Source organism: Lissotriton vulgaris, chromosome 8 (assembly GCF_964263255.1).
Source record: "Lissotriton vulgaris chromosome 8, aLisVul1.2, whole genome shotgun sequence".
In the NCBI taxonomy this organism is placed as follows: domain Eukaryota; kingdom Metazoa; phylum Chordata; class Amphibia; order Caudata; family Salamandridae; genus Lissotriton; species Lissotriton vulgaris.
In genome coordinates, this window is record NC_141696.1 from 199,632,399 (window position 1) to 199,655,803 (window position 23,405).

Genomic DNA, 23,405 nt, shown 5'->3' on the forward strand with positions numbered 1-23,405 from the left:
TAGCCTGACAGAAAAGGAGAGACGGAAGAGGTCTCCCCCGATTTGGGTTGTACCCCATCGAGGCCACTTTTGTTTACGTGGTAATGGTCGAAATCCGAAAGCTCATCTAGGTGAGAGTGTATGTGCTCAAACCTACGTTTATGCCTCCCAGACTTCTCCTCCGTTTGTGCCAGCTAAAGGTACATATTTTGTATGTCAAGACAGAGCCTATACATGGTTGCCACCTGATTTTTCAGGCACATGTTATGTGGCGTTTTTGCTTCCCCCTACGTACACGGCTGCTATGGATTACCACAGGACGAGATATGTTAGAGGTGTCTTTGATAAGGAAGATACCGCATTACAGGAAGTAGGAGATTTCTTTAAGGGTTTCCTACCCTTTTGGGGTCCTATGGCCAATAGCCGACACATACGACAGCTTACGAGAGTGGTTGAGGCCACTATAAATGAGACTGCAGGCGCTCTTAGTAATATTACAGTGGAGCTACAGGCTGACCGTGTTATCACATTGCAGAATCGTGTTGCCCTGGATGTTATACTTGCAGATAGAGGAGGGGTATGCAAATTGATCCAATCTAGTTGTTGCGTTTATATACCAGATAATGCCCCAACAGTGTACCAAGCCATTTCCAGATTGCATAAGGTTTCTGAGTCTATTCATGTAGACGAAGGAAACTGGTCGTTGATTGGATGGTTTTGGGAATTGCTGTCTAAATGGGGATGGAAAGTTTTTGATTTTCTTTGGTATGGATCTAGCTATTCTCTTCTCGTTGCGTTTGTATCCAGTGTGCTCCCACGGTTTGTGGTCTTTGTGCTACGATGTGTGTGTGGAGACCTGTCCCGATGAGAGAAGTAGAGAGTAATAGGATTGTGGTAAATAAAATTACCGGGACTATTTTTCTATACATTAAATGACAATAAGAATAGCTCAATAAATGAGAGGCAGAGTCCGTGGTATCTGAGTCATACGGGCTTTAATTAAGTGGCTCGAGACACTGGACATCGGGTTCCATCACCACTAAGGTTCAGGAAGGGATATTCAACATTTTATTAACATCACACATTATATATAGTAAAACTGTACAGTTGCATTGAATACAGTAGGCGTAACCAGTGAAGAAGAGAAAGATAAGAACACATGAGCGTAAAAGAAGGCGTGTACAGAGGCGTACACGGAGGTGTGTGCTGGAAACATCACAGAAGTGTCATAGGTGGGTGGATGCATAGAGAAATTCTGCAGGGTCAGCAGAAACCTTCAACATGGGTGCGCGCGCAACTGAGCATGACGTGGTATTGACGTGCAACTGGGGAGAGCTGGGGGGCTTGACTTTAGCACTAGTAGAGGAGTCTTGGTGTCTGGGATGTCAGAACGACCTGCACCTATAGCATATCTGGTATCTTGTGTTTGGAGGATGTATTATCTGAAGTAAAAGGTCTCTCGGGCAGAGGCCGTACATCACTGAATGCTAGTGGGTGCATACGTGTCTTGGTGCAATGCGCGGGGCCATGGGCCTACTATGGCAACGGGTGCAGTAAATTACTTGTAAGGAGACAGAAAGGCCGGGCCCTTTGCTCTGCAGGCTGGAATATGTTTACCTATTTCACTAGACTGGAATGTGTTTTTGCGGAGGCTGAGCAGATAACTGTAGGCAAAATACTGTCTTGGCAGGCAGGCCAGGCCGAGCCGGGCACCGCTCGCTGGGCAGGAAGTAAGGTAGAGGTCAGGGATGCATACCTAAACTGCAGCTTTCAGAGACAGAAGAGGCTCGGAGCCTCAATTAAGGGCCTGGCTCGACTGAGCCAGAAAACGTGGAAAACGTGTGCTGTGCAATATTTAAAAGTGCACCATGTAAATGCATTGGAAACGTGGGCCCTAATGCGGAATTGGTACTTTAGACATGAAGGGCTCACTAACTGACATGCTAACATTAGACGGAAATGCAGAAGCATTATCATGACGGGCACGGGAAAGGAATTACATGACATACATGGGGCACGGGTGCATGGATAGGGTGCGAGTGGGGGTCACACTGACTACCTAAAAATTTCTATTTCCTCATTCCCTCCTTGGCCCCTACAGCGCCCTTTAGGATATATCTATTTTCATGAGACCATCTATCTGTTCATATAACATCATTTGCTCATCCTTTTTCATTCGGGAACGGGAACGCGAACGTGGATGGGGAATACAGGCTGTGGCGCACAAGCCGCAAATCGCTGGCCCACATTGCAAACAGAGACAACAACTGAATACTGTAAGCAGTATTATTCATAGGAATGACAGTACTTTCCATCCCCAGGCAGATATTACATTCCAGAGCCAACCAGATCAAGTCCAGGGGTCAGGATTCTGGTGCATCTGGTGAGCTATGTTATGAAGCCTTGTTATTGCTTTATATACTGATGGTGCGTTATTAGGAATAAACACACAACAACTAGATCCGATCACTCTACAAGCTCTGCCCCTATCGGCCAGGATGACGTCAAGAACAAGGCGGTTCTGAAGAACAACAAGTCTCATAGCAGACTGCTCTTCGGTCAGGTTTCCTAAGGCAAAAGTAGTCTCATTCATTACTGCTTCAAGAGTTCTGGTCAACCTTCGTATTATCTTACTGTTTTGGACGGGACCTATGAACCAGAAGTATCCTTTAAAGTAATCTTTATACTGGTCCCACGCTGACTCAGAATAGTCGATAACGGGGGGAAGGTCTCGTTTATGTTTAACATGCACAAGACGAGTATCTCGATGATAATTGGATGGGGCTAGAAAAACAGGTGGCAGTAGGAACGCAATATAACACGTTCCATCCCAATCCACTGGCAGACGTACATAAGCTGTCTGACCACAAATAAAATAAGAATGGCGGGAAGCTTTGAAAGTAGACTTTCCTTTATCACTGAATTCGACCACAGTATTACAATCACTGTGTCCTAGGTGTACTGAACCATTTTTTCTGACGCATAATTCACCTTTCACTGGTAAAACTGTTATAAACGGCAAGTCCAAATTAGTCTCGGACTGAACGTTCAGAATCATGAGGTTAAGGGTAAAATTTCCTAATCCATACACTTCATTTTCTAGATCGGTCCCTGTCCTTTGGGGAAGGCCATCTTTGTCTGGGAAACAGGCTTTATTCATAACTGTATTCAGGTCTCCCCATATCCAATTGCTCTGGGAAACTGTGGACTTACTGTCTAGGGAGGACATTAATGCAAACCATGCTCCGCACGAACCATTATGTGTAAACGGATAGGGAAAGAGAGGCAGAGCTCCCTTCATTTTCTGGTAAGGGGGGAGTCGGCCATATACCCAGCAATTCTTGACATTGCTGGTCTGGTGAGAATGGTGTAACATACGGATAAAAGTGTTGTTGCGCAGTGCTAGTCGATAGGATAGTTCGTGAGGGGGCAGGTCACTGAAAGTGTGCTCTATGGTGTCATTGAAAGAAGAATGTACATGTGAACCAAGAGGAGGAAAGAAAACATGTAACGTCCAGCTTATACATATGATCGTAATACTCAGAAAAACATAAAAAGCAGTGTAATGATGCATCTACTGTGTAGATTTTTACAGTATTTCATTTTCTTAATTTTCTGTCTATCTCTCTCACTATTTGGGTCTATCTCATACATGTCAGCAACCTGTGAACCAAGAGGAGGAAAGAAAACATGTAACGTCCAGCTTATACATATGATCGTAATACTCAGAAAAAACATAAAAAGCAGTGTAATGATGCATCTACTGTGTAGATTTTTACAGTATTTCATTTTCTTAATTTTCTGTCTATCTCTCTCACTATTTGGGTCTATCTCATACATGTCAGAAACCTGTCTAACCGCTTCACCCGAGGGGGACTTAAACAATTAAACGCTGTCTGACTTACTAGACCTCAGCTTTGCTTTATACTCCTGTTGCGGAGTTTTCTCTAACAAGGGGAGTTTAGTGTCGGTATCAGTATCGGGGCAGTCCTTGGGAAATGTCTCTGGACACAGTCCATGAAAACGCTTGATGTGGCTGGAATGGAGCCACCCTTTTCTTCCCTCAACCTTCACTGCGGTCCTCGTGGTCATCAACACCAGTTTCGGTTCCCTCCACCTGGGCTCCAGAGGGCTTGAGCGATCGAAGTTCCGTATGCATACCAGGTCGCCTGGAACGATTTCATGCGGTTTCACTTGGGTGTTGTCCGGGAAGGCAGCCGCGACCTGTGAACGACAAGAGAGTAGTGCAGACATCAAGGAAGCCAGGTAATCTGTCAGCATACTACTATCAACATCAGTAATTATACGCGGCATAGGCGTACCCCACATGTTCGGTGGTCTGCCGAAGACTACCTCATAAGGAGATAGTCCGGTTCTGGAATGAGCTATCATACGCATGTAAAAGAGGGCAACCGGCAGGGCTACCATCCAATCTACTCCTTTTTCTGCACAGACCTTCGCTAATCGTGTTTTCAGAGTCTGATTATGTCTCTCAACGAGACCAGCTGCTTTGGGGTGTCGTACACAGTGAAATTTCCACTGGTACCCTAACAGGAGTGATACCTGCTTCATGAGCTCGGACGAGAATGGCTGTCCATTATCTGAGTACACGACACGGGGCAAGCCGTATCGCGGGAAAAATTCATGGACCAACTGTTTGGCAGTGGTTACAGCAGTGTAATCTGGGACTGGGTAAGTTTCTGTCCATCGGGATAGGGCACATACAACTACGAGGACATACTTGAATCCTCGGCATCTGTCCATCTGGATATAATCCATCTGGAGGACTTCAAAAGGATGGTCAGGAGGATGAAATCCACCTTGTTCCACGGGAATGCCTTTGCCTGGATTGAACTGACAACAGATCATACAGGTACGTACTTTCTGTTTTGCTGCTGCACGTAAATGTTTATTGAACCAAAGGTTCTGGATACTGTCTAACATGGCTTTTTCTCCTAAGTGTGCGGGACTATGTGCTGTATTAATGATAACTTGAACCATAGAGTCGGGGAGAAACCATGTGGCTTTTCCCTTCGTCATCCATCCCTGATCTGTCTGGACCCCTCCTTGTTCAGTCCATTTCTTGATTTCGTCGGGAGTAGCATGTGTCTGTATATCGAGTACATCTTGTGTGGGATCCCTGACTGTCATGCAATGTGTCAGTGGAGTTACTTCAGTCTTTGTCGTGTTAGCAGGAATGTCTGTATGAGTCTGAGCTGTAAGCTTGGCTGTTCGATCTGCCAGGTCGTTACCCTGGGAAATAGTGTCAGTAACTTTAGTATGTGCTTTGCACTTCATGATGGCTATAGCTGTAGGCAAGTGTATTGCGTCTAACAGAGCTTGAATGAGGGGACCATGCTGTATCTTGGCTCCATGAGAAGTCAAATAACCTCTCTCTTGCCAGAGGACACCGAAGTCATGAACGACTCCGAATGCGTACTGTGAATCCGTGTATATGTTTACTTTCATGTTCTTGGCTCGTATGCAGGCTTGGGTCAGAGCGATGAGCTCTGCTGCTTGAGCAGACAGTGTGTCAATACGATGTGTTTCTATCACTTCAGTTTCAGTGGTCACTGCATATGCGGCTACTAACTCTCCTGTACTTGTTCTCATACATGAACCATCCACATAAAGTGTCAGGTCTGGGTCAGGTAATGCAATGTCTGTCAAGTCTTGTCTTGGCTTCGTTACTGTATTAATGACGTCCACACAGTCATGTGGTGCAGGGTCTGCTGTGATTGAGGGTAATAGTGTAGCAGGGTTTAGTATGTTGCAACGTCTGATCTCTATGTGTGGTTGAAACAGTGTCAGTTCATATCCTGTCAGTCGTGCTATGGTCAAGTGCTGAGTCTGTGTCCTGTTTAAGAGAACTTCCACGGAGTGTGGAACCTGTACTGTCAGGGGATGTCCTAACACTATAGAATCGCTTTGTCTGATAGCTAGAGCTGTTGTTGCAACTGATTTCAGGCACGCAGGCAGAGCCTGGGCTACTGGATCCAATGTACTAGAAAAATAAGCACAAGGCTTGTGTGTTCCTGCTTGATCTTGTGTGAGAACAGATAATGCTGTACCATCGCGTTCAGTGACAAAAAGTGTAAAAGGTTTGCTGTAACATGGTGTCGCTAAAACAGGTGCTTGACATAGGGCTTTTTTCAGTTCGTCAAAAGCAAGTGTATGTTCCTGAGTCCAAGGGAGGACAGTCGAAGTCGCTGCCTCCTGTGTTGTCAACTGTATGAGTGGCTTTGCTAGATGTGCGTACTGGGGAATCCATTGTCTACAGTAAGAGGTGAGGCCAATGAAGGCCCGTACTTCCTTTTGTGTCTTGGGTTGTGGAAGATGTGCAATTAACTGGATACGGTCAGGTGTCAACTGTCTACCCCTCTTGGACAGCAAGTGTCCAAGGTAAACCACTTGCTGGGCACAGAATTGGAGCTTCGAAGGGGACACTTTATGCCCCTTTTCGGCCAGAAAATACAGGACTGTCAGTGATGCACGTTCGCAATCACGTTCTGTTCGTGCTGTGATCAAGAGATCATCAACATACTGGAGTAGGGCAGTGTCAGTAGGCATGTGAATACTGTCTAGTTGTCGTTTCAGTGCTTGGCTGTAAATACTAGGGCTTTCTGTGAACCCTTGAGGAGCACGTGCAAATTTGAAGCTTCGGCCATTTAAACAGAATCCGAAGAGATACTGGCTTTCTGGATGAATGGGGACACTAAAGAAGGCGTTCTTGAGATCGATTACAGTGAAGAACGCAGCTTCGGAATCAATGGCAGTCAATAGGGAAAAAATGTCTGGGACCACTGGGTACTGGGGTATTATACATTTGTTTAATTCTCGAAGATCGATCACCAGTCTGTAGACCGGAGGTGCATTCGGGTCAGTTTGTTTAAGAATCGGGATAATTGGAGAATTACACACATTGGAGTCAGTTTCTACAACCACTCCTTGAGCAATGAGCTCGTCAATAATTTTCAGTAAGGCAACTACAGCTTCAGGTGGTAACTTGTATTGTCGGATTCGGGGCAGTACAACTCCTTGTTTAAGAGTAACACGATATGGAGTAATGTGCATACAACCTACATCAGTTGGACCTTGTGCCCATAAATGCTGTGGTACATTCTGCAATCTTGGATCAAAATCTCTTAACACATAATGTCCTTTAAAATCACGTAAAAACAATCTCACTCCTTCCGGAGAACAACAAATCACTGCTCCTAGTGCTTTCAATGTTTTTATACCAAGCAAGTTTTCTGGACATGATTTCGTAAGTAACAAGTCAGTAGTACGGGACAATGGACCAACTTCTAGGGAAACTGGCTTTGACACTTCGTTAACAATAGGCTTTCCTGAAAATCCCAGGGAAACATTCTGTGAGCCTGAGAGGGGTGCCCCTGGAACCTCGTCATGACTGATGGTAGTTCTGCTCGCCCCTGTGTCAATCAAAAATTTTCTGTCTTTCCCAAATACCTGACTATGTACATAGGGACCCTCTTGATCTACAGGAACCTCGATAAGGGGCAAGCCAACCTCCCTCTCTAGGCTGTTTCATGAGTACTGTTGATAATCGGGGTAATCTGACTGTGCATACTGGTACATTTGTTGTGTAACGTGTTGTGTGGCGGCTATAGGCTGGGGTTGGGGTACAGCTACTGTCTGTTGCGTGTTCTGAGGAGGTTGCGTGTTCTGCGGAATATTTTGTGGAACATGTTCTTGTCTAGGAGGACGCGGTCTTTCTTTCGTCTTGCCTGTGGCTATATTATGTTTCAGGACGGCACATTCATTTATATAGTGACCTGGCTGTTTACAATAATTGCACGTCCCTTTAACAGGAGCTGCAGATTGACTGGTCGGTGCCATACCCCTCTTCTGACCATCAGCTGGGACAGACTGAGCAACTAGTACTTTCATTTTCGTGTCTTTCATGCGTCTCTGTTCATGTTCGTGTTCTTCTCTAATTCGGTTCTGGTGGTACTGTAACATTTGTAACATTTGGGAAGGGGTATTAGCTTGCCATGTACTCTCAACTTTCAGTACTCTATTTTTAACCTGTGGTAAGGAATTTTCTACTAATTTGGTCACAAACAGATGTGGATACGATTCACTACTTGTTTTCAGGCCGCTATTAATAATGAAACATTTTTCGAATCTGGAATAAAAATCGCTAGTGTCTTCGTCTTGTTTCTGTTTGCAGGCTGAGATAGCATCCCAGTCTTCCTTTTTAGTTGTCAATAACCTCGGCAGAACCTGTACTAATAACTCTGGTAATGCTTTAGCTTTTTCCCCAAGACCAGTACCAGGGACTCGCGTATTTTCTTCGTGTTCTAATTCTGCCCAATCAATCTTTTTCTCTCCCACCTCCCATTCTTTTTCTTTAAGTTTTTCGTAAATGCCGGCTGGCAACAGTACCTTTAACATTTTAAGGATATCGGGATACGTATACTCCCCCATGCGGAGCATGTCTTTTAATTCACGGTGAAACCCTGCTGGATCTTTATCATGACAAGGCACTAATTTTTTCATTTCCAATAATTCCATTTTGGTCAAGGGTGTGTATACGAATACTCGTTCTAGCTCACCCCCTGTTGCCCGAACGGGATGAACTTCTCGTAAGGGATTCTGTCTGTCTATGTAAAATGTTTTCCTTACTGGGGGTGGAACAGGAATGAAATGTGGAGTCAGGAAAGTCCTGTATTTGTGTCGCTGTTCTAGAATGACATTAATTAAATCGGTACCTAGGCCTCTCCATCTACCTAGGAGTAACTCTTCCAATATATTATATAGGGGACCTGGATCAGAATGCTGACTTTCGTACAGTGTAATGAGATGTTGAATCATGTACATACCAGCTAGTCGCTGTTCGTCTGGGGAAAGATTAAAAAATGTTTGCGCTACTATGTCATCTTTATATACGCTAGTATTGCCAGCCCATTGGACTGCTGACCGGGCTAGTTCCTGTTCATGCATGGTACTAAGTTCACTATAACCTATTCGTTGTTTCAGTACTTTATCAGTGGCTTGGAATAGATGTTCAAGAGAACATTGTTCTGTTATGGGAGAAAGAAAACGTTTCTTGCATTCTGGACGTATGGGTTTGTCAAAGGGTCTCGCCCTACCTACGTACGCTATTCTACCTTGTGTTTCTGTTTCTATATCATCGTCTTCTGAGACTTCATCATCCGCTTTCTCGGTTTCTCTCGTTGCTCTTTCCCTGTCGTGTATGTCTAGAATTTCTTTACGAATCTTTCTATACATGGATTCTATACAACCTTGTTTACTATGTTTTCCATCAGCTATGTTGTCACTCCATTTAGTCAGGACCTTCATCTCTTCTTTGTTTTTACCTGGCTGGTCTTGTTCCCTTATCAAACAATTTATCAAAAACTGTAAGATCATATTTTGAGTCTCCACCTTCCTGTGTGCCATGGCCTCGTGAATACTTTCTGGTCTCTCCCCCGTTCTGATAAAGTGATATATGTTGTCTAAATGTTCCCTCATGTCTGGTAAAATAGTCAAATAGTTTGTAACACGTCGTAGACGTATGGAATATAATATCATCTGGTCTTCGCCTGGTACTGGATCATATCTGCAATCAGTGAGGTATTGTTTAAGGGCTGCGTATGTAGTTACTTTTGGTGTGCGTTGTAATGCTTGTTCTCTGAGTGTTGTTCGTTTTACTTGAGGCGGGGTGATAGGGATACCTCCTACTGCTCCTCCTGAAGTGTGATCGTCGACTATTACTGGCTGTGCTGTCGCTGGTGGTAGAGTAGCTGGTAAAGTAGGTGCAGGTAATGTAGGTTGGCCCTGGGTTACAGGTGCATTAAAAGGATTGCCAGGACCAATGGCAGGAGAGACAGTGGGGGGAATCGTGTCATGAACAGGGTTGTGAAGATTAATATTTGGAGGAGGATTTGTATTTACATATTCTGGGACAGTGTCATCTAAATAAGAAGAAAGGAAAATATCCGCTGCGGTCTGTTTATGACGGAGTTTAGTTGGAACCAGTGGTGGCGGTAAATTACGGGGTACTTCCGGGGTAGCCTTAGGTAGGCCCTCGGCGAGAAGGGGGTACATGCCTTTCATAAGGGCATTTCTTTGTCGGTCTAACTGTTCTGCTTTAACTCGTTCACCTTCTTCTAGTAGTTCTTTTTCTTGGGCTTTTTCTGATGATTCTCTACTTTTCTCTGCTTTCCTGATTTCTTTCTCTGTTCTTCTATGCGCTTCTTTACGCCACAATTCTATGGCATCTTTCTGGGATTGTCTGGCTTTCTTTTTCCACAATGCTTCCTCTACTCTCATGATGCAATCAGCATCCCATGTCCCTGAGACAGGCCATCTATATTTCTCTTCCAGATCTTTGGTATAGTCAACCCATAAGTCTAAGTACAGTATGGCATCTAAGCCATGTTTATGGTACATAAAATGTCCGGGAGTGTCCCTAGGCGGGACGGGAACTGCTTCTTCGAGTATCCCTTTCCTGGTTCCTATCTGACGTAATTTCGAAAACAGCGGCATATTTGAACTTACTTGAACGTGAACACAATAAACACAGTAATGAATAGCAAACAATCATTCATACCACGACATTAAACACATTAAAACATTTCAGACTGATACTACCTGGTACATAGAAAAACATAATTCTGAAAAACTCGAGAAACAATACTAGAATACTGAATTACTGGATGCACTGCTAAAACAGTACAGACATACCGGTCCCATAAAGAGACACGTCATACCGTATCCACCTAAGTGAACACGTCTGGACCGGGTCTGCGTACCCAGACCCGTCTTGACCGGGCACAAATTAATGAACCTGTCTAGATGCGTTCCCAACAACGGTACTCACCGGGAAGCAAAACTGAAGGCCTCGGAAACTCGACACTGGACTGGACTGGACTGCTACGGCGTCTGGCTGCTACTACGCATGCGCTTCGGAACAGGTGGGCCTCCAGATACCTCGGACCTTGCTCTCTCGGCTTGGGCTCTGGTCGGGACTCTCCGCATTCCTCACCGCCTCGTCTGGATGCCGGACCGCAGTCTCCGTCTCCTCCGTGGGCCTGAGGGAGTTAGCAGGAAAACCCGCAGGTGTGCACAGGAGTCCGTCACGGCTGTAAAAGGGGTCAAGGGCCTGCGTTACATCGCCGGCGCGTGGGGAAGGGGAGGGGTCCCTATTCGGGCGCCAGATTATGTGGTAAATAAAATTACCGGACTATTTTTCTATACATTAAATGACAATAAGAATAGCTCAAAAAATGAGAGGCAGAGTCCGTGGTATCTGAGTCATACGGGCTTTAATTAAGTGGCTCGAGACACTGGACATCGGGTTCCATCACCACTAAGGTTCAGGAAGGGATATTCAACATTTTATTAACATCACACATTATATATAGTAAAACTGTACAGTTGCATTGAATACAGTAGGCGTAACCAGTGAAGAAGAGAAAGATAAGAGCACATGGGCGTAAAAGAAGGCGTGTACAGAGGCGTACACGGAGGTGTGTGCTGGAAACGTCACAGAAGTGTCATAGGTGGGTGGATGCATAGAGAAATTCTGCAGGGTCAGCAGAAACCTTCAACATGGGTGCGCGCGCAACTGAGCATGACGTGGTATTGACGTGCAACTGGGGAGAGCTGGGGGGCTTGACTTTAGCACTCGTAGAGGAGTCTTGGTGTCTGGGATGTCAGAACGACCTGCACCTATAGCATATCTGGTATCTTGGGTTTGGAGGATGTATTATCTGAAGTAAAAGGTCTCTCGGGCAGAGGCCGTACATCACTGAATGCTAGTGGGTGCATACGTGTCTTGGTGCAATGCGCGGGGCCATGGGCCTACTATGGCAACGGGTGCAGTAAATTACTTGTAAGGAGACAGGAAGGCCGGGCCCTTTGCTCTGCAGGCTGGAATATGTTTACCTATTTCACTAGACTGGAATGTGTTTTTGCGGAGGCTGAGCAGATAACTGTAGGCAAAATACTGTCTTGGCAGGCAGGCCGAGCCGGGCACCGCTCGCTGGGCAGGAAGTAAGGTAGAGGTCAGGGATGCATACCTAAACTGCAGCTTTCAGAGACAGAAGAGGCTCGGAGCCTCAATTAAGGGCCTGGCTCGACTGAGCCAGAAAACGTGGAAAACGTGTGCTGTGCAATATTTAAAAGTGCACCATGTAAATGCATTGGAAACGTGGGCCCTAATGCGGAATTGGTACTTTAGACATGAAGGCCTCACTAACTGACATGCTAACATTAGACGGAAATGCAGAAGCATTATCATGACGGGCACGGGAAAGGAATTACATGACATACATGGGGCACGGGTGCATGGATAGGGTGCGAGTGGGGGTCACACTGACTACCTAAAAATTTCTATTTCCTCAGGATGATGCTTCAGCAACACTTAGATGGTCTGATGATAATAGACCTAGATTCAGATTAACGTGAGTTTAGGTTATTGCCTACGTAATGGCAAAAGGAGGGTCTGTGGTTCTGTGAAAATGGGCCTTGTTAGGAAAGGTCATGATTCCGCCACTATTTTGGTGATGTTGGAACGTATTTGGCGAATGCGACTAATGTGGAGTGAATTTGTCACGTTAGATAGCGAATTCACCATGTATTTAGAGATTTCGTTTCGAACATGGGTTCCATTTTGTTTAAGGCCTCCATTTTGTCTTGCCATCATGCAGGCCGACAAATGTGGTCGAACGAATGAAGCAACCTGGCCTTCACATATTTGTACATATTAACAGGGTCTTTCTTGACTTCGAGGTGAATTGCAAGAACCTGATTCCTTCGCCTGAAACTGACCCTGCCGAGTCAATTTCCCTGGTTTGATCGTTATCTGAGATTACCAATCATTGTTCAGGACATCGTTAACTTTTAGTCTCCTTACACGTGCCTTATCTTGCTCACTATCAGACATTGTTTCCTTTCCTATGTTCTTTATTACATGCATTGTGCCTTTCAATTATGGGTTTGTTCTGCTTGTGGAAATTGGATTTGGGGACATTCCCAATGATTAACTTTGGGTTGGGACATTGCAAACTGAGCTTTTCGTCATGTGATACTTTGTTTGAGAATGTATTTCATTGGTTAACTTTTGGCGCAGTGGGAGTATGTTTATGAATGTGAAAATTGTGTATAAAAGGACATGTCTTGCTCTACGAATTTTAGCAGTCTCCTGAAATACTACCATGCTGTGTTTCTTGGATCACTGTTACTAGCTGCAGCTAATAAACTTGGTCTCTGACGCCACCCAGAAGTATTCTGTGTCTCTGTAAACCAAGACAGGTGAATCCGAAGACTTTGGGCTTGCCACTGGCGCCGCTGGGTTCTAAAAGCCCGGTTCTTCATACCAAGATGACCCCTCGTTCCCTACGCCTTAGTTCCACATTTTGTGATTACGGGCAAAACACTTAATCTTCCCATGGCTGACAGTATTTGCTGTTGGTTGCCTGTCCACCTCCAGTCCGTCGCTGCTTGCCCCTGCTGAATTGCACCTTAACCAACTCTGTGTTTCACATTTTGTTTGTGCAATTTTATGTTGCGTCAACAACACCCAAAGGTATTGGATCGCTTTACATTAGCACCAGTTACTTTTTTTTATAGCAATTTTATGTAGCGCCAACGCCATGGAAGGTATTGGAGCGCTTTACATTAGCACAAGTTATTTTATACAAGGACACATTCATTTTTGTAGGCCAAATCAAGGATGTTAAGCCGACGTCGATACTCAAGCCCGGTTTCTCAGAGCCATAGTCAGCAGCTCTGGCCCATACACCACATGCTCTCTCGAAAGGACGCCATGTCATCTCCCTAGCCTCGGCCTCAGTTTCACATTTTGTGATTAGGGATAAATCCCTCGATTTCCCCTTTTCTAAACACAACAAACATTGGCAAAACCAGTGGATTTTGCCTGTGAGAAATCTATTGTTTGTAAGTCTCGGCTAGACAGCGCATGCGCTGTCTTAAAGAGACGTGATGTGTTGTATCAGTGGCCTTACAGGTCACACATCTCCTACCATTGGTAAACTTCAGCGTCCTCTCATTTTTTTTATGCCATTCGTCATGGCATGCGGGCGTCATGCCATCTTCTTGTGTTTGGCCCTGCCATAGTGCATGGACCGAGTGCATGTCTCCTTGCACTGCTCCTTGTTTGCACAGCAATTTTTTCTTTGTTTGCAAGCACTCCCTAGGAGTACTTGTGTTTTCAGGCCGTCTCCCTTGTACACATACACACATACTACTAAAATGCCTGCACGTGTACATAAACAAATGTTAAAAACACAAACAGCACTGGTTTCTTTTTTTTTTTTTGCACGATCCGATGTTATGGGAGTATGGGTGGTCGGTCAACTCCGCTCCGCGCGCAGGGTTCACAGTGTTAAAGCTGCTCAGTGCGCCGCATGGCCGTGGAGTTTGACAATAACTCCGCCTATGGTGCGTGGCGCAGTTTACTAGTGGCACCCACCCGAAATGGCTCCTTTAAGGTTAGCACTCTATTTCTCCCCTGTAATAGTTAGGCACAAACTGCTCATGCCTAAGACTTGCGCTTACTTCCCTGCACTCTGCAAAGTTAATGTGGTGGTGGGTGGCGTATATGCTTGTGGGCAATGACTCTGGGGCTGGGCTCAAGCTTGCAGGGGCAGTGGGAGGCGCGCAACTGAGATGTAGGAAGGGCGGTCGCAAGCTTGTTTTTTCTTGTTGTGGATCGCTTCTTCCTTCAAACCCCTAACAATTGGGGAGGGCCAGAGAGTGCATCCGCCAAAACTAATCTGAGGTAGCTCCCTAAAGGCATGGGGGTCGGAACATGCCCCCTTGGACATGCGGACCCTGCGCCGGGCGGAGAAGATTACGAGGCTTTGCAATGGGATGGATCTCATGGCACCTTCCCTGATGCTGCTGCTGACTCTGTGCGACGTCGTCTCTCTGTGGGACACGGCCTTCAGGGGCCCCAAGGGTGAGTACCCGTTTGACAGAGGGACTAGGTGGCTAAGGGGTGGAATGGGAATATACGCACCATCGAATTGCATTGATTGATTATATTAGCGGAACAATGCTTGTCGTCCGACTCCTCACCTGCCTCAGGTACCTTGTACAGCTTCAAATACTCATAGTTGCATGCCTTCAGCCACAAACTCCATGGCCACAGTTCATCCTCGGGCACATATGCACACTTAGTGACAACTTTCATGTTCTTTGCCCCCTCTCTCTGCCCTCAGTGCATGTAAATAAGTCACCCACAGTGGCACAGTCCGCAGTGCTTTAGCTTGCACTCTTTCTGCCACCCTGCCTCTCCAGCTACCGTGGGCACAGGCCCAAGCTCGCGTTCCGGGCCTTCAGTAATCCTCATCTAGGCATGCACACTTATCTGCACTGGAAGGGGGCCTAAAGGCAGCAAAAGGTTCAGGACGTTTGATGAACATTACTCACTCCGCCTGCTTGCGGTACTTTGCAGAATCTCTTGAAGTTTTTCATTACCTCTGTGGAATTTCACGGAGTAGAACTCTGCGAGCTCCGCCCAGGCCTATAAGGGAGCGCTTGCTCCATCTTGCCATATCAGGAACACGAGCTGATGTTACTGGAGAGTTTTAAGTGCTCACCAGTTACATTCCACAGTGACACATTCATTTTTGTCGCTGATCCTGCTTCAATTAAGGTATATTTTTTACCCCTTCATTGTTGCTTCCTCCTGCCCTCTCCCATTGTTGCCTGCTCATCGCCCAATCCCCTCCTGCTTACGCGCTTTACCTGTCCCACGGCGCTGCTGCTTTTATTTTTTTGTATGATCCAATGGTATTGGCGCTCTTGTTCCGTCCTCGGTCTTGCCATAGTCTCCCTTGTACACATACACACATATCACTAAAATGCATGCATGCGAACATAAACAAATGAATTTCTTAAAAAGTTGTTAAAACATGAATAGCACTTTACCAGTCTCAAACTGCCTGATTTGCAGAGTCGGGCCACTTGCGACCTGTAAAATGCATTTTGGTATGTATGAATTCAAATTTGCAATTCGTTAACATGTTACCCAATTGCAATTTGGAATTGCGAATACATAGCGATTTGGTATTAGGAAAGGGCGTGTTTAGGGCGTCCCTTACATACACAAATCGAAGCAGTATGTAAAAATGTTTGCGACCAATATGCGGTTGTAAACATTTTCATTTTATAACCTACTTCAAGTAGGTGGTAACCCATTTGCAAATTGGAAAGGGTCTCCAAGGTACCCCTTCCCCTTTGGGAATGGTAGCGAAAACGTTTTTTAAGAGAAGGCATTGGTCCCACCGACCACTGCCTGCTCTCAGAAAATGAAAAGAAAACTTTTCATTTTTCTTTTTTAAACACAATCCATTTTCCTTTAAGGAAATGTGTCATTCATTAATGTAACTGGTGAGCACGTATGCTCCAATACCACGGGCTGATGTTAGCACTATGGCAAGATGGAGGACAGAACAAAAGTTCCAATACCATTGGATCGTGAAAAGGAAAAAAAAAACAGCAGCGTTTTAAGGAAAAGTGGCTGCATTAAAAAAAAAGTTTGTTTAATTTAAAAGCAACTATGGACATTGTGGTCTGCTGACCCCAGCAGGCCACCATCCCCATGATTTTAGCGATTCATAGTAGGTCGCAAGTTGCGACCTACTTCATTAATATTCCTGAGGTAGGCCGATTTGCAACTCACTAGGAATTGCTAAATGAAACTCATGGAGTTTCATACTTTAGGAGGAGCAATTAACTAATTGCGATTCGCAGAGAATGAAAAATTTCCCAGCTAACGTAACGGAAAGTTTCAATTCTATTAAGGACTCGGAGGCGAGGATTATGCATTAATTTCTTCACTTTATTCACAGCAGCCATTCAAAGTTAAACAAAACCGACATTCCCATGAGTCATAGGGAATAACAGACAAACAATAGAGCGTGTCCATGGGCAGATAGTCCACTTCGAATGCACCAATCCCGAGGCTCCCATGAGTATGTAGTCCTCTGTCCCTCTCTAGTCTCCCTCTTTTGTCGCTCGAAGCCAGCATATGCAAGATCATCCAGAGTCCTGTTTGCCGGAGTCGCCTGTAGAAGCAAAGCACAATGTAAGTGACACCAAGGGATCATTTTAAGGACAAAATCAGTTACTTACCCTATTACGAGGGCGTGAAAGAACCTTAAACAGATACCCTGGGTGGGATAATCCTCGCCTCCGAGTCCTTAATAGAATTTAAACTTTCCATTACGTTAGCTAGGAAATTTTTCATTCTATGTCAGGACCAGAGGCGAGGATTATGCTCGTTTAAAGCTTAAGGACCACCAAACGTGCCATATCTAGCACCGGTTTGAAATAAAACCATTTAAAGGTGGAATATGAAGACCAATCTGCAGCATTCAGAATGTCCTCCAGACGAGCTCCCAGGGCAAACGCTTTCGAGGCCATGGCCCCACGGGCTGAATGGGCACCAAATATACCCAAATTGATACCGGCCTCCTGCATCACCCAACTGACCTAACGGGCGATCGTGGGGGAGGAGACTGCCCTATGAGGCTTCTTGAGAGCGATGAGCAACTGCTGCTCACCTGGGGGTCGGAATTCCTCCGACATCTCTTCATAGCCTTTAGGCAAGCAACAACACACAACTTAGGGGAGTCCGGAAAAGCCCGGTACGAGATGGACGTCGTTCCGCATTTAGTGCATCGACGGATCGTGAAGGTCGTCCCTGTAGGAGAATAAATCCTACCCGAGACATCCAGAGCACGCACAACTGAAACACGTCTGCAAGAGATGAGACAAAGGAGCATGGCCAGCTTCGCGGACTGCTCCCTTCGGGACAAAAACCTATTGAGTTGCCAAGACAAGAACAAGTTGAGAACCTGGTTAACGTCCCACAACTGAAAGTAACGCGGCACGGAAGGCAAAGAAAGGCGGATGCCTCGAAGAAGGCGACAAACCAAGGGATGCTCACCCACCGGGGAGCCATCCACAATATTATGGCCAGCAGATATAGCAGACCGAAAGGCATTAACAGTCCTGTAAGCCAAACCTTCTTCCGCCAAGGCTGCCAAGAAATTCAGTGTAGCCGTTACATCTGCTGCCACGGGATCGAAACCCCGTTGCATACACCAGCGAACCCATCGTCGTCCCGAGGAATGATACCGCTTGATGGTACTATCGGCCCAGGCCTTGGACATGTATTCCTCAGCCGATCCCGAAAGGCCCGGGACTGCCCATCGTCCCCTGTAATCTGCCACGCCATCAGATGCAGAGGCCCCTGCGCGATAAGAGGATGGGGAACTCCGTACGGACTGAGCAGAAGACTCGGAAAGCAGGGAAGTGGGATTGGAAAATCCCAAGAAAGTTCCAGAAGAACCGGAAACCAGACTTGAGACCTTCATATGGGCGATATCAGGACTATGTCCCCTCCTTGACGACGGACCTGCCCCGAGACTCTCGTCAACATGGCAAACGGAGGAAAAGGGTATCCAGTCTCTTCCTTCCAATCCAGAAGGAATGCGCCCCTAGCTGCCGCCATCGGATCCGGCCCCCAACTGAAGAACCGGGGAAGCTGAAAGTCCAGACGTGAGGCGAAGAGGTCCACTGAGAACGGACCCAGATGCTCAGGAGGTCTGCAAAAACCCCCGGGTGAACCTTCCACTGACTCGTGTCGTGAAAGTGTCATGAATGAAAATCCGCCACCTGATTGTCCAGGTCCGGGAGATACTCCGCCGTAACCGAGACCTGATGGTGCAGGCAATACTGCCAGAAGTTCGCCGCCAAGTTCGCCAGAGCCTGCGACCGAGTGCCCCCGAGATGATTGATGTACTGGACAGCCGATACGTTGTCCATCTTGAGAAGCACCCAAGAGCAGACCGACACCTTGGTCCAACACAGGATCGCAAAGGAGCCCGCTAAGAGCTCCAGACAATTGATTTGCAGTTGTCGCTCCTGCGGAGACCACACACCTCCGGTAGTGAAATCTCCACACCGCGCGCCCCAACCGGATTTGCTGGTTTCGGATTTGATAACCAAATCGGGCGTGGAACCGAATATGGCCCGCCCGTTCCAGGATTCCATGTTGGACGACCACCACTGGAGTTCCTCTCTGGCGTCGGCAGACAGGGCACCTTCTGAGAGAACGAGAGGCCCCTGCGAAGGTGGGGGGCTTTGAGCCTCTGGAAGGCCCTGTAATGAAGAGGGCCCGGGAAAATCGCCTGGATGGAGGCCGACAGAATTCCTACGATCCAGGCAAGCTGACGGAGCGACAGGCGTGACTGAGCCAGGGCTCTCCAAAGTTCGTGGCGGATCTTGGTCATCTTCCAAGAAGGCAGGCTGAGGGTAGACTCCACGGAGTTGATTACAAACCCCAAAAACACCACCTTCTGAGCGGGCACTAGTGTGGACTTCGCCTCGTTGACCACGAAGCCCAAGCTCTGAAGGAGATCGACCGCTGTCTGCAACTGCCATGACAAGACACGGGGACACTGTGCCATCAACAGGATGTCGTCCAGGTAGACAATCAGACGCATAACGGACGCCCGCAGATGCTCGATCACCAGCCGCAGGACCTTGGTGAAGCACCAAGGCGCGGAGGACAGGCCGAAAGGTAAGGTCGTGAACTCGTACACCTTGTCCCACCAAGCAAACTGAAGGAACCGCCTGTGAGGCGGAAACATGGGAATCGTAACGTAGGCGTCCTTCAGGTCGAGGCACGCCAACCAATTGTTGGGCCATAGAAGGTCACTCAGCAGATGGATCCCCTCCATCCTGAAGTGGCGATACACCAGCCACCCGTTGAATTCCCGCAGGTTGATGACTGGGTGCTGAGTACTGTCCGACTTGTCCACTAAAAAGAGGTTGCTGAGAAAGCCCCTCGGATGAGGAACAGACTTCACTATTGCCCCTTTGTCGAGGAGAGAGGAGACCTCTTGGTCGACCAGGGCGGCGTCTGAGGCCGAAAAGGAAAGAGGACGCGGGGTAACTGGTTGCAAGGGATCCCCGTGGAACTCTATGCCAAACCCTTGGACAGTCTGCAACACCCAGGCGTCTCCGGTGACAGAAGTCCATGTCTGGAAAAAATGCGCCAGACGTCCCCCCACTTTTAGAAGGGAAGAAGGGAGAACACTCACCGGAAGAGTTGGAGGCTTCACCGCCTCTGCCTTTCCCACTACGTCCTCTGGTCGTGTAAAAATTCCCGAACCTGGCTTGGTCTTGGTATTGATTACCTCCAGAGCCTTGCCCCCTGCCCTGGTTGGGACGGCCAGACGAGCGGCCCCTACCTCGTCCGGCCCCCCGAAAAACCCGGGGGCGGAAGACCTTGTGAATCGAGGACTGGGCCTTGTCCAGGGACGTGAAAGTACTCACGAATTTGCCTTGTTCCCTGATAAATGGCTCTCCAAAGAGACCCCCTTGGGCCACAGGACCAGCCTCCGAATCAGCCAAGTCGCCAAGCTTGGGGTCAACCTTGATAAGGAGGCTTCTGCGCCTCTCGGTAGAGAGTGCGCAGTTGGCGTTTCCAAGGAAGACCACCACGCGTTGGGCCCAGGTGGAGAGGTTCTCGGGCGAAATAAGGGACCCTGATTGCTTGGCCTCCTCTGCCATATCTAGAATCTTAGTAACTGGGCCTAGGACATCGAGGAGCTTGTCCTGGCAAGCCCGCCAGGACCTATCAATACCCGCTTAGGGTCTTTAACAAACTTTTGGAGGAATGTGGCCATGCGCTGGTCGATCTCTGGGGTAGCCGCCACCTTCCCCACAAGCATAGGCCGTAGGCACTCCGCCCTCAGGCAGCTCCTGGCTGCAGCATCTAACGGGTGGCGAATCCTACTGGCCACATACTGGGCCACTTTCTCTGAAGGGGCCCAGTCCGAGGAGCGGGGGTGAAGGACATCATCTGGATCCAACATGTCCGCACAAAGATTCTGGGGATCGGGGACCGGATCCGGGCGTCACGGGAGCCAGGGGCGGGATGGGCCAGACTCCTTGTCCCCATCCCCTGTATCATCATCTCCTAGGGGCGCCGAGGACGCTTGCAAGTTCTTGCTAGCCAAGAACTCCTGCTTCAGGCGGGCAAAGCGTCCAGATCCACGCCGGAATCTCTAGGCCGCTTGGACGGCGGTGGCTGAGGGTCGGCGGGGGCGCTGCCGTCACCGGAAGATGGAGCAGGAAGGGTTTGGGAAGCCCTGGACAACGTGGCACAAGCTTGTTCAATACGGCGAGATAGGCGCTCCTCTACCGGAGCGATGGCCTGCTCCACCGCCTTGTAGATAGTCGTCCACTTTGTTATAGAAATCCTCATCCCACTGAAGGGAAGTGAGGGGATCCTTCTCCCACTCATCGTCTTGGAAGGGCTCCTCCTGGTACTCAGCCATTAAGCAAGACAGTGTAGCACCTTGCAGGGAGTGGAAACAGAGAGGGGGTAACCTCTAAGTAAATATTTTAATTGTCCCGTTTTAACATTTGCACTAATTTCCGCGTTCTCGGGTGCAAGGCTATATTGCACCGAGACATTCTTTTTTCACCTTGCTTCTCCCGGTGTGGCAGACTAGGGGCTACAACGCGGGGATAGGCGCCATCTTGAAGGGAGGAAGGGTTGGCGGTCCAGTGGCAGGACGCCTCCCACCCTCCTCTACAGAGTATAAATGTCAAGGCCATTCCGTCCGCGCAGCGGGCGGGCGCAGCGGGCGCGCCGGCGGCGCGCCGAAGGCGCGCCAAAGGCAAGCCCGTCTGCGCCCGTCCGCGCCGGACACGGGCCTAGGGCCCCCCCCCCCTGGTCCTAATGTACCTCTACGCCTCCAATACTCGCACTCTATGTTAACTGACCTCCGTGCTCAAACTACGGAAGAATGTATCAGGAATAATCCTGATAATATATCATCTCTATCCACACTAAACTGCAACCACTGTCAGACCTCCATCCCCCTGTTAAATAAAGCGGTCGGTTGGGACAACGCTAAACAGATAACGCAAAAGTTCACCACAGCCCTTATCAACGTACGCTCATTGGTGAAACATAGGCAAGAAATAGCGGATTTACTTATTGACAGGAACATCGATATAATGTTCCTGACAGAGACCTGGTTGGACAAGGCATCAGACCCAGATCTTGTGATAGCCGTCCCAACAGGTTTCAAATCGTATAGGCTAGATAGAATTGGTAAGAGAGGAGGTGGGATCGCTATAATTGCTCGTGATACACTAAAAATCCGTACCACAGCAATTCCCTCCACTACTTGCGAGGCCTTCCAATTTGATATATACCTATCACCCTCTCACAACTTTAAAGGTATACTATTATACAGGCGACCAGAAAACCGCCTAGGATTTCTTGAAGAAATCGCCACCTTTCTGGAAACTTTTGCTATTGATAAATCCATAACCCTGCTAGGAGACTTTAATTTCCATCTAGACTGTAGTGAAGATAAGGACACCATTGCCCTGCAGTCTCAAATGGAGGTCTTCGGTCTAACCCAACTGGTGAAGGGACCTACTCATAACGCAGGACACACACTAGATGGAATATTTACCAATCATGAGAATTTGGTGGTGTCTGATGTCCTGCCAATGACCTGGACCGACCACCACCTGGTCTTAGCCACGATCCAAATTAACAAAATAGCTATTGGAACAATACCAGTACCAAAACAAGAAATATTTAAAGTATGGAGAGACATCAACATTCCCAGTTTTAAAGACGCGCTGGACAATTCAAAGCCCACGCTGTCCAATAACCCAGAAATCGCCACCAAACAATATCAAGCATGGCTGGACCAGGCCGTCAATGAATTAGTCCCTAAAAAAAGGATGTCTAGAAATAGAAAGTCCCCCTCTGCCCCATGGTATACAATGGAACTTAAAAAACTTAAACAACAATGTAGAAATCGAGAGAGACAATGGAGGAAAAACTATGACAACGGAAACAAAAAGACATACAAAGAGCTCCTAGCCCAATATAAGCTCCTGATTATCGAAACTAAGAAAAAATATTATACTGAGCAAATTGAAAGTGCGAAAAACTCAAACCAGAAGCTTTTTGAAATAACTAAACAGCTGGCCGGATGCGTCCCAGATTTGACCCCCCCATGCTCACAAAACTTCTGTGATTCACTGGCCACTTTCTTTTTCAATAAAGTGAATGACATCTTCTCAGTATTCAATCTTGGCGATAATCAAAATATTGAAAAAATAAATACCTCTTCCCCAAGCAATAACTTATCCTGCTTTGCTGAAGTCACTGAAGATCAAATCCAGGACATTGTCAAAACCATTAAATCAGGATCGGCTTTAGACCCCTGTCCTCTGAACACTCTTCGCCCATTTATGGACACGGTGACGCCAGTCATAACCCAAATATGCAATATAATGTTCCGTACAGGCATTTTCCCCACCCAACTAAAAAAGACCTTATTAAAACCTCTCTTGAAAAAGCCCGGCCTCGATAAAGC

General features: G+C 47.2%; 1 protein-coding gene across 1 annotated transcript in view; it reads left to right on the forward strand.

The window, feature by feature from the left end:
* TMEM135 (transmembrane protein 135) overlaps positions 1-23,405 on the forward strand; it is a 1,155,226-nt gene that overhangs the window by 1,019,576 nt on the left and 112,245 nt on the right. The window lies entirely within an intron of this gene.